This window comes from Triticum aestivum, chromosome 1A, assembly GCF_018294505.1.
Source record: "Triticum aestivum cultivar Chinese Spring chromosome 1A, IWGSC CS RefSeq v2.1, whole genome shotgun sequence".
Taxonomy (NCBI): Eukaryota; Viridiplantae; Streptophyta; class Magnoliopsida; order Poales; family Poaceae; genus Triticum; species Triticum aestivum.
In genome coordinates this window covers 168,543,426-168,556,716 of record NC_057794.1, presented here as the reverse complement: position 1 = coordinate 168,556,716, position 13,291 = coordinate 168,543,426, and positions in this window count along the sequence as shown.

The following is a 13,291-nucleotide window of genomic DNA, read 5'->3' as shown; positions in this document are numbered from 1 at the left end:
AAGTCTCCTGGATCTTGTTTGTTCCAAAAATCACGTTCCCAAAGGTTTCATTCCGTTTGGACTCCGTTTGATATTCCTTTTCTGCGAAACTCTGAAATAGGCAAAAAACAGCAATTTTGGGCTGGGCCTCCGGTTAATAGGTTAGTCCCAAATATAATATAAAAGTGGATAATAAAGCCCAATAATGTCCAAAACAGTAGTAATATAGCATGGAGCAATCAAAAATTATAGATACGTTGGAGACGTATCAAGCATCCCCAAGCTTAATTCCTGCTCGTCCTCGAGTAGGTAAATGATAAAAAAGATAATTTTGATGCGGAGTGCTACTTCGCATAATTTTAATGTAATTCTTCTTAATTGTGGTATGAATATTCAGATCCGAAAGATTCAAGATAAAAGTTCATATTGACATAAAAATAATCATACTTCAAGCATACTAACTAGGGAATTATGTCTTTCAAAATAACATGGCCAAAGAAAGTTCATCCCTACAAAATAATATAGTTTAGTCATGCTCCATTTTTGTCACACAAGAATGCTCTCATCATGCACAACCCCGATGACAAGCCAAGCAATTGTTTCATACTTTAGTAATCTCAAACCTATAAACTTTCACACAATATATGAGCGCGAGCCATGGACATAGCACTATGGGTGGAATAGAATATGATGATGGGGGTTATGTGGAGAAGACAAAAAAGGATAAAGTCTCACATCAACGAGGCTAATCAATGGGCTATGGAGATGCCCATCGATTGATGTTAATGCAGGGAGTAGGGATTGCCATGCAACGGATGCACTAGAGCTATAAATGTATGAAAGCTCAACAAAAGAAACTAAGTGGGTGTGCATCCAACTTGCTTGCTCACGAAGACCTAGGGCACTTGAGGAGGCCCATTGTTGGAATATACAAGCCAAGTTCTATAATGAAAAATTCCCACTAGTATATGAAAGTGACAAAACAAAAGACTCTCTCTCATGAAGATTATGGTGCTACTTTGAAGCACAAGTGTGGCAAATGATAGTAGCATTGTCCCTTCTCTCTTTCTCTCTCTTTTTTGGGCCTTCTCTTCTTCTTTTTATGGCCTTTCTCTCCACTATTTTTTAATTCCTCACTTGGGACAATGCTCTAGAAAATGATGATCATCACACTTCTATTTATTTACAACTCAATGATTACACCTTGATGCTAGAACAAAAGATGACTCTATATGAATGCCTCCAATGGTGTACCGGGATATGCAATGAACCAAGAGTGACATGTATGAAAGAATTATGAACGGTGGCTTTGCCACAAATACTATGTCAACTACATGATCATGCTAAGCAATATGAAAATGATGAATGTCTCATGATAAACGGAATGGTGGAAAGTGGCATGGCAATGTATCTCGGAATGGCTATGGAAATGCCATAATAGGTAGGTATGGTGGCTGTTTTGAGGAAGATATAATGAGGTTTATGTGTGAAAGAGCGTATCATATCACGGGGTTTGGATGCACCGACAAAGTTTGCACCAACTCTTAATGTGAGAAAGGGCAATGCGCAGTATTGAAGAGGCTAGCAATGGTGGAAGGGTGAGAGTGCGTATAATCCATGGACTCAACATTAGTCATAAAGAACTCACATACTTATTGCAAAAATCTACAAGTCATCAAAAACCAAGCACTACGCACATGCTCCTAGGGGGATAGATTGGTAGGAAAAGACCATCGCTCGTCCCCGACCGCCACTCATAAGGAGGACAATTAAAGAACACATCATGTTTCAAATTTGTTACATAATGTTTACCATACATGCATGGTACAGGACTTGCAAACTTGAACACGAGCATTTCTCAAATTCACAACTACTCAACTTGCACGACTTTGATATTATTACCTCCATATCTCAAAACAATCATCAAGCATCAAACTTCTCTTAGTATTCAAAACACTTATAAGAAATGTTTTACTAATCTTGAATACCTAGCATATTAGGATTATTTAAGAAAATTACCATGCTATTTAAGACTCTCAAAATAATCTAAGTGAAGCATGAGAGATCAACAAATCCACCACCGTGCTCTAAAAGATATAAGTGAAGTACTAGAGCAAAACTATATAACTCAAAAGATATAAGTGAAGCACATAGAGTATTCTAACAAATTCCAAATCATGTATGGCTCTCTCAAAAGGTGTGTACGGCAAGGATTATTGTGGTAAAATAAAATCAAAGACTCAAATCATACAAGACGCTCCAAGCAAAACACATATCATGTGGTGAATAAAAATATAGCTCCAAGTAAAGTTACCGATGGAAGTAGACGAAAGAGGGGACGCCTTCCGGGGCATCCCCAATCTTTGGCTTTTAGCTGTCCTTAGATTATCTTGAGGGTGCCATGAGCATCCCCAAGCTTAGGCTCTTGCCACTCCTTGTTCCATAATCCATCAAATCTTTACCCAAAACATGAAAACTTCACAACACAAAACTTAAAGTAGAAAATCTCGCGAGCTCCCTTAGCGAAAGAACACAAAAGACCACTTCAAGGTACTATACTGAACTCATTATTTATTTATATTGGTGTTAAACCTACTGTATTCCAACTTCTCTATGGTTTATAAACTATTTTACTAGCCCTAGATTCATCAAAATAAGCAAACAACACACGAAAAACAGAATAGTCTGTTGTAACCTGTAACGGGCGCAAGATATGGAACCTCAAAAATTCTAAACTAAATTGCCGGAAGTTAGGAATTTATCTATTAATCATCTGCAAAAATAATTAACTAAATAGCACTTTCCAAATAAAAATGGCAGCAGTTCTCGTGAGCGCTAAAGTGTCTGTTTTTTACAGCAAGATAACAAGACATTCCCCAAGTCTTCCCAACGATTCTACTTGGCACAAACACTAATTAAACACAAAAACACAACCAAAACAGAGGCTAGGTAAATTATTTATTACTAAACAGGAGCAAAAAGCAAGGAATAAAAATAAAATTGTGTTGCCTCCCAAGAAGCGCTATCGTTTAACGCCCCTAGCTAGGCATAAAAAGCAAGGATAGATCTAGGTTTTGCCATCTTTGGTAGGCAATCCATAAGTGGCTCTCATAATAGATTCATAAGGTAATTTAATTTTCTTTCTAGGAAAGTGTTCCATGCCTTTCCTTAACGGAAATTGGAATCTAATATTTCCTTCCTTCATATCAATAATTGCACCAATCGTTCTAAGGAAAGGTCTACCAAGGATAATAGGATATGAAGGATTGCAATCTATGTCAAGAACAATAAAAAATATGGGCACATAATTCCTATTTGTGACAATAAGAACATCATTGATTCTTCCCATTGATTTCTCAATAGTGGAATCCGCAAGGTGCAAGTTTAAAGAGCAATCATCAAAATCACGGAAACCTAACAAATCACACAAAGTCTTTGGAATCGTGGAAACACTAGCACCCAAATCACATAAAGCATAGCATTCATGATCTTTAATTTTAATTTTAATAGTTGTTTCCCACTCAGCATAAAGTATTCTAGGGATAGAAACTTCCAACTCAAGTTTTTCTTCATAAGATTGCATCAAGGCATCAACGATATGTTTAGTAAACACTTTATTTTGACTATAAGCATGAGGAGAATTTAGCACGGATTACAACAAGGAAGTACAATCAATCAAAGAGCAATTTTCATAATTAAATTCCTTGAAATCCAAAATAGTGGGTTTAGCAACATCTAGGGTTTTAATTTCTTCAATCCCACTTTCATCAATTTTAGCATCAAGATCTAAAAACTCCGAATTTTTTGAACGCCTTCTAGGTAAAGGTGGATCATATTCAGTCCCATCATCATTAAGATTCATATTGCAAAACAAAGATTTAATAGGGGACACATCAATAACTTTTAGATCTTCATCTTTATTTTCATAGGAACTAGAAGAACACGTTCTTATAAAGGCATCTTTCTTAGCACGCATCCTAGCGGTTCTTTCTTTGCACTCATAAATGGAAATTCTCATGGCTTTGAGAGACTCATTGATATCATGCTTAGGAGGAATAGATCTAAGCTTTAAAGAATCAACATCAAGAGAAATTCTATCAATGTTCCTAGCCAAATGATCAACTTTAAGAAATTTCTCTTCAAGCAAAGCATTGAAATTCTTTTGGGAATTCATAAATTCCTTAACACTATTGTCAAATTCAGAGGGCATATTATTGAAATTTCCATAAGAGTTGTTGTAGGAATTTCCATAATTATTAGAGGGTTACTAGTATAAGGCCTAGGATTAAAGTTTCCTCTATACGCGTTGCTACCAAAATTATTCCTACCAACAAAATTCACATCCATAGATTCATTATTGTTCTCAATCAAAGTAGACAAGGGCATATCATTAGGATCAGAAGAAACACTCTTACTAGCAAATAATTTCATAAGTTCATCCATCATTCCACTCAAAACATTAATTTCTTCTATCGCATGCACCTTTTTATTAGTAGATCTTTCAGTATGCCATTGAGAATAATTAACCATAATATTATCTAGGAGTTTAGTAGCTTCTCCTAAAGTGATTTCCATAAAAGTGCCTCCCACGGCCGAATCTAAAAGATTTATCGAAGCAAAATTCAATACTGCATAAAAATTTTGTATAATCATCCACAACTTCAAACCATGAGTAGGGCAATTGCATATCATTAATTTCATCCTCTCCCAAGCTTGTGCAACATGTTCATGATCAAGTTGCTTAAAATTCATAAAATCGTTTCTAAGGGAGATGATCTTAGCGGGAGGAAAATACTTAGAGATAAAAGCATCTTTGCACTTGTTCCAAGAAACAATACTATTTTTAGGCAAATACGAAAACCAAGCTTTAGCACGATCTCTAAGCGAAAAAAGTAATAGCTTAAACTTAACAATATCGTCGTCCACATCTTTGTTCTTTTGCATATCACACTTATCAACGAAGCTATTTAGATGGGTAGCGGCATCTTCACTAGGAAGGCCGGAAAACAGATCTTTCATGACAAGATTCAGCAAAGCGCCATTAATTTCACAAGATTCAGCATCGGTAAGAGGAGCAATCGGAGTGCTAATAAAATCATTGTTGTTGGTATTGGTAAAGTCACACAATTTAGTGTTATCTTGATCCATCGTGACAAGCAAGCAATCCAACACACAAGCGAACAAAATGCAAGCAGGCAAAAAGAGGCAAATAGAGAAAGAGAGGGAGGATAGAGAGAGAGGGCGAATAAAATGGCAAGGGTGAAGTGGGGGAGAGGAAAACGAGAGGAAAATGGAAAATAATGTAATGTGGGAGATAAGGGTTGTGATGGGTACTTGGTATGTTTACTTTTGCGTAGACTCCCCGGCAACGGCGCCAGAAATCTTCTTGCTACCTCTTGAGCACTGCGTTGGATTTCCTTGAAGAGGAAAGGATGATGCAGCAAAGTAGCGTAAGTATTTCCCTCAGCTTTTGAGAACCAAGGTATCAATCCAGTAGGAGGCTATGTGCGAGTCCCTCGTACCTGCACAAATCAAATACCTCCTCGCAACCAACGCGATAAGGGGTTGTCAATCCCTTCACGATCACTTACGAGAGTGAGATCTGATAGATATGATAAGATAATATTTTTGGAAGATTAATATGCAAAGTAAAATAAAAGCAAAGGAAATAACTAAGTATTGGAAGATTAATATTATGAAGATAGACCCGGGGGCCATAGGTTTCACTAGTGGCTTCTCTCAAGAGCATAAGTATTTTACGATGGGTGAACAAATTACTATTGAGCAATTGCAAAATTGAGCATAGTTATGAGAATATCTAGGTATGATCATGTATAGAGGCATCAAGTCCGAGACAAGTAGACCGACTCCTTCCTGCATCTACTACTATTACTCCACTCGTTGACCGCTATCCAACATGCATCTAGAGTATTAAGTTCATGAAAACAGAGTAACGCCTTAAGCAAGATGACATGATGTAGAGGGATAAATTCATGCAATACGATAAAAAAACATCTTGTTATCCTCGATGGAAACAATACAATATGTGCCTTGCTGCCCCTACTGTCACTGGGAAAGGACACCGCAAGATTGAACCCAAAGCTAAGCACTTCTCCCATTGCAAGAAAGATCAATCTAGTAGGCCAAACCAAACTGATAATTCGAAGAGACTTGCAAAGATAACCAATCATACATAAAAGAATTCATAGAAGATTCAAATATTGTTCATAAATAACCTTGATCATTGATACGTCTGCAACGTATCTATAATTTTTGATTGCTCCATGCTATATTATCTACTGTTTTGGACATTATTGGGCTTTATTATCCACTTTTATATTATTTTTGGGACTAACTTATTAACCGGAGGCCCAGCCCAGAATTGTTGTTTTTTGCCTATTTTAGGGTTTCGAAGAAAAGGAATATCAAATGGAGTCCAAACGGAATGAAACCTTCGGGAACGTGATTTTCTCAATGAACATGATCCAGGAGACTTGGACCCTACGTCAAGAAACAAAGGAGGAGGCCACGAGGTAGGGGGCGCACCTACCCCCCAAGCGTGCCCTCCACCCTCGTGGGTCCCCTATTGCTCCACCGATGTACTCCTTCCTCCTATATATACCTGCGTACCCCCAAACGATCAGATACGGAGCCAAAACCCTAATTCCACCGTCGTAACTTCCTATATCCACGAGATCCCATCTTGGGGCCTGTTCCGGAGCTCCGCCGGAGGGGGCATCCATCACGGAGGACTTCTACATCAACACCATAGCCTCTCCGATGAAGTGTGAGTAGTTTACCTCAGACCTTCGGGTCCATAGTTATTAGCTAGATGGCTTCTTCTCTCTTTTTGGATCTCAATACAAAGTTCTCCCCCTCTCTTGTGGAGATCTATTCGATGTAATCTTATTTTTGCGGTGTGTTTGTTGAGACTGATGAATTGTGGGTTTATGATCAAGATTCTCTATGAACAATATTTGAATCTTCTCTGAATTCTTTTATGTATGATTGTTTATCTTTGCAAGTCTGTTCGAATTATCAGTTTGGTTTGGCCTACTAGATTGATCTTTTGTGCAATGGGAGAAGTGCTTAGCTTTGGGTTCAATCTTGCGGTGTCCTTTCCCAGTGACAGTAGGGGCAGCAAGGCACGTATGGTATTGTTGACATCAAGGATAACAAGATGGGGTTTTATCATATTGCATGAATTTATCCCTCTACATCATGTCATCTTGCATAAGGTGTTACTCTGTTTTCATGAACTTAATACTCTAGATGCATCCTGGATAGCGATCGATGAGTGGAGTAATAGTAGTAGGTGCAGGAAGGAGTCGGTCTACTTGTCTGGAACGTGATGCCTATATACATGATCATACCTAGATATTATCATAACTATGCTCAATTCTGTCAATTGCTCAACAGTAATTCGTTCACCCACCGTAAAATACTTATGCTCTTGAGAGAAGCCACTAGTGAAACCTATGGCCCCCGGGTCTATCTTCATCATATTAATCTTCCAATACTTAGTTATTTCCTTTGCTTTTTACTTTTCTTTTATTTTACTTTGCATCTTTATCATAAAAATACCAAAAATATTATCTTATCATATCTATCAGATCTCACTCTCGTAAGTGACCGTGAAGGGATTGACAACCCCTTATCGTGTTGGTTGCGAGGAGTTATTTGTTTTGTGCAGGTACTAGGGGATGCGCGTGCAACCTCCTACTGGATTGATACCTTCGTTGTCAAAAACTGAGGGAAATACTTACGCTACTTTCCTGCATCATCCTTTCCTCTGGGGGAAATCCAACGCAGTGCTCAAGAGGTAGCAAGAAGAATTTCTGGCGCTGTTGCCAGGGAGGTTCGCGCAAGTCAAGATTTGACTCCGCACAACGAGCAATTTCTGGAACCGTTGAGTCAAACATACCAAGTACCCATCACATACCCTTATCTCCCATATTACATTATTTGCCATTTGCCTCTCGTTTTCCTCTCCCCCACTTCACCCTTGCCATTTTATTCTCCCTCTCTCTCTCTATCCTCCCTCTCTTTCTCTATTTGCCTCTTTTTGCCCGCTTGCTTTTTGTTTACTTGTGTGTTGGATTGCTTGCTTGTCACGATGGCTCAAGATAACACTAAATTGTGTGACTTTACCAATACCAACAACAATGATATTATTAGCACTCCTATTGCTCCTCTTACGGATGCTGAATATTGTGAAATTAATGCCGCTTTGCTGAATCTTGTCATGAAAGATCCGTTCTTCAGCCTTCCTAGTGAAGATGCTGCTACCCATCTAAATAGCTTCGTTGATTTGTGTGATATGCAAAAGAAGAAAGATGTGGATAATGATATTGTTAAATTGAAGCTATTTCCTTTTTCACTTAGAGATCGTGTTAAAGCTTTGTTTTCGTCTTTGCCTAAAAATAGTATTGATTCTTGGAACAAGTGCAAAGATGCTTTTATCTCTAAGTATTTTCCTCCCACTAAGATCATCTCCCTTAGAAATGATATTAGGAATTTTAAGAAACTTGATCATGAACATGTTGCACAAGCTTGGGAAAGAATGAAATTAATGATACGTAATTGCCCTACTAATGGTTTGAATTTGTGGATGATTATACAAAAAAATTATGCTGGATTGAATTTTGCTTCTAGAAATCTTTTAGATTCGGCCGCGGGAGGCACTTTTATGGAAATCACTTTAGGAGAAGCTACGAAACTCCTAGATAATATTATGGTTAATTATTCTCAATGGCATACTGAAAGATCTACTAATAAAAAGGTGCATGCGATAGAAGAAATTAATGTTTTTAGTGGAAAGTTGGATGAACTTATGAAATTATTTGCTAGTAAGAGTGTTTCTTCTAATACTAATGATATGCCCTTGTCTACTTTGATTGAGAACAATAATGAATCTATGGATGTGAATTTTGTTGGTAGGAATAATTTTGGTAACAACGCGTATAGAGGAAATTTTAATCCTAGGCCTTATCCTAGTAATCCCTCTAATAATTATGGTAATTCCTACAACAATTCTTATGGAAATTATAATAAGATTCCCTCTGATTTTTAATCTAATATTAAAGAATTTATTGCTTCGCAAAAGAATTTCAATGCTTTGATTGAAGAAAAATTGCTTAAGATTGAGGAGTTGAGTAGGAACGTTGATAGAATTTCTCTTGAAGTTGATTCTTTGAAACTTAGATCTATTCCACCTAAGCATGATATCAATGAGTCTCTCAAAGCCATGAGAATTTCCATTGATGAGTGCAAAGAAAGAACCGCTAGGATGCGTGCTAAGAAAGATGCCTTTATAAGAGCGTGTTCTTCTAGTTCCTATGAAAATAAAGATGAAGATCTAAAAGTTATTGACGTGTCCCCTATTAAATCTTTGTTTTGCAATACTAATCTTAATAATGATGGGACTGAATATGATCCACCTTTACCTAGAAGGTGTTCCAAAAATTCTGAGTTTTTAGATCTTGATGCTAAAATTGATGAAAGTGGGATTGAAGAAATAAAAACCCTAGATGTTGCTAAACCCACTATTTTGGATTTCAAGGAATTTAGTTATGAAAATTGCTCTTTGATTGATTGTATTTCCTTGTTGCAATCCGTGCTAAATTCTCCTCATGCTTATAGTCAAAATAAAGCGTTTACTAAACATATCGTTGATGCCTTGATGCAATCTTATGAAGAAAAACTTGAGTTGGAAGTTTCTATCCCTAGAAAACTTTATCATGAGTGGGAACCAACTATTAAAATTAAAATTAAAGATCATGAATGCTATGCTTTTTGTGATTTGGGTGCTAGTGTTTCCACGATACCAAAGACTTTATGTGATTTGTTAGGTTTCCATGATTTTGATGATTGCTCTCTAAACTTGCACCTTGCGGATTCCACTATTAACAAACCTATGGGAAGAATTAATGATGTTCTTATTGTTGAAAATAGGAATTTTGTGCCCATAGATATTATTGTTCTTGATATAGATTGCAATCCTTCATGTCCTATTATTCTTGGTAGACCTTTCCTTAGAACGATTGGTGCAATTATTGATATGAAGAAAGGAAATATTAGATTCCAATTTCCATTAAGGAAAGTCATGGAAGACTTTCCTAGAAAGAAAATTAAATTACCTTATTAATCTATTATGAGAGCCACTTATGGATTGCCTACCAAAGATGGCAATACCTAGATCTATCCTTGCTTTTTATGCCTAGCTAGGGGCGTTAAACGATAGCGCTTGTTGGGAGGCAACCCAATTTTATTTTTATTCCTTGATTTTTGCTCCTGTTTAGTAATAAATAATTCACCTAGCCTCTGTTTTGGTTGTGTTTTTTGTGTTTAATTAGTGTTTGTGCCAAGTAGAACCGTTGGGAGAACTTGGGGAAAGTCTTGATATCTTGCTGTAAAAAACAGAAACTTTAGCGCTCACGAGAACTGCTGCCATTTTTATGTGGGAAGTGATATTTAGTTAATTTTTTTGAAGATGATTAATAGATAAATCTCTCACGTCCATAAATTGATTTTATAATTTTTGGGGTTCCAGATCTTGCGCTAGATACAGATTACTGCAGACTGTTATGTTTTTGACAGATTCTGTTTTTCGTGTGTTGTTTGCTTATTTTGATGAATCTATGGCTAGTAAAATAGTTTATAAACCATAGAGAAGTTTAAATACAGTAGGTTTAACACCAATATAAATAAATAATGAGTTCATTACAGTACCTTGAAGTTGTCTTATGTTTTCTTTCGCTAACGAAGCTCATGAGATTTTCTACTTTGAGTTTTGTGTTGTGAAGTTTTCAAGTTTTAGGTAAAGATTTGATGGATTATTGAACAAGGAGTTGCAAGATCCTAAGCTTGGGGATGCCCATGGCACCCCCAAGATAATCTAAGGACACCTAAAAGCCAAAGCTTGGGGATGCCCTAGAAGGCATCCCCTCTTTCTTCTACTTCTATCGGTAACTTTACTTGGAGCTATATTTTTATTCACGACATGATATGTGTTTTGCTTGGAGCGTCTTGTATTATTTGAGTCTTTATTTGTTACTTTACCACAATCATCCTTGCTGTACACACCTTTTGAGACAGCCATACATGATTTGGAATTTGTTAGAATACTCTATGTGCTTCGTTTATATCTTTTGCGTTATATAGTTTTGCTCTAGTACTTCACTTATATCTTTTAGAGCACGGTGGTGGATTTGTTTTATAGAAACTATTGATGTCTCATGCTTCACTTAGATTATTTTGAGAATCTTAAATATCATGGTAATTTTCTTAAATAATCCTAATATGCTTGGTATTCAAGAATAGTAAAAACATTCTTATGAGTGTGTTGAAAACTATGAGAAGTTTGATGCTTGATAATTGTTTTGAGATATGAAGATGGTGATGTTAAAGTTGTGCTAGTTGAGTAGTTGTGAATTTGAGAAATACTTGTGTTAAAGTTTGTGATTCCCGTAGCATACACGTATGTTGAACCGTTGTGTGATGAAGTCGGAGCATGATTTATTTTTTGATTGTCTTCCTTTTGAGTGGCGGTCGGGGACGAGCGATGGTCTTTTCCTACCAATCTATCCCCCTAGGAGCATGCGCGTAATACTTTGCTTTGATAACTTGTAGATTTTTGCAATAAGTCTGTGAGTTCTTTATGACTAATGTTGAGTCCATGGATTATACGCACTTTTCTCACCCTTCCACCATTGCTAGCCTCTCTAATACCGCGCACCTTTCGCCGGTATCATACCCCCACCATATACCTTCCTCAAAACAGCCACCATACCTACCTATTATGGCATTTCCATAGCCATTCCGAGATATATTGCCATGCAACTTTCCACTGTTCCGTCTATTATGACACACTCCATCATTGTCATATTGCTTAGCATGATCATGTGGTTGACATCGTATTTGTGGCAAAGCCACCATTCATAATTCTTTCATACATGTCACCCATGAGTCATTGCATATCCTGGTACACCGCTGGAGGCATTCATATAGAGTCATATTTTGTTATAAGTATCGGGTTGTAATTGTTGAGTTGTAAGAAAATAAAAGTGTGATGATCATCATTATTAGAGCATTGTCCCAGTGAGGAAAGGATGATGGAGACTATGATTCCCCCACAAGTCGGGATGAGACTCCGGACAAAAAAAAGAAAAGAAAAGAGGCCATAAAAAGAGAAAAGGCCCAAATAAAAAAATGAGAGAATAAGAGAGAAGGGGAAATTCTACTATCCTTTTACCACACTTGTGCTTCAAAGTAGCACCATGATATTCATGATAGAGAGTCTCTCATTTCGTCACTTTCATATACTAGTGGGAATTTTTCATTACAGAACTTGGCTTGTATATTCCAATGATGGGATTCCTCAAAATGCCATAGGTCTTCATGAGCAAGCAAGTTGGATGCACACCCACTTAGTTTCTTTTGTTGAGCTTTCATATACTTATAGCTCTAGTGCATCCGTTGCATGGCAATCCCTACTAACTCACATTGATATCTATTGATGGGCATCTCCATAGCCCGTTGATACGCCTAGTTGATGTGAGACTATCTTCTCCCTTTTTGTCTTCTCCACAACCACCATTCTATTCCACCTATAGTGTTATATCCATGGCTCACGCTCATGTATTGTGTGAAGATTGAAAAAGTTTGAGAATGTCAAAAGTATGAAACAATTGCTTGGCTTGTCATCGGGGTTGTGCATGATTTAAATACTTTGTGTAGCGAAGATAGAGCATAGCCAGACTATATGATTTTGCAGGGATAACTTTCTTTGTCCATGTTATTTTGAGAAGACATGATTGCTTTGTTAGTATGCTTGAAATATTATTATTTTTATGTCAATATTAAACTTTTATCTTGAATCTTTCGAATTTGAATATTCATACCACAATTAAGAAGAATTACATTAAAATTATGTCAAGTAGCACTTCGCATCAAAAATTCTGTTTTTATCATTTACCTACTCGAGGACGAGCAGGAATTAAGCCTGGGGATGCTTGATACGTCTCCAACGTATCTATAATTTTTGATTGCTCTGTGCTATATTATCTACTGTTCTGGACATTATTGGGCTTTATTATCCACTTTTATATTCTTTTTGGGACTAACCTATTAACCGGAGGCCCAACCCAGAATTACTGTTTTTTGCCTATTTTAGGGTTTCGAAGAAAAGGAATATCAAATGGAGTCCAAACGGAATGAAACCTTCGGGAACGTGATTTTCTCACCAAACATGATCCAGGAGACTTGGACCCTACGTCAAGAAACAAAGGAGGAGGCGACAAGGTAGGGGGCG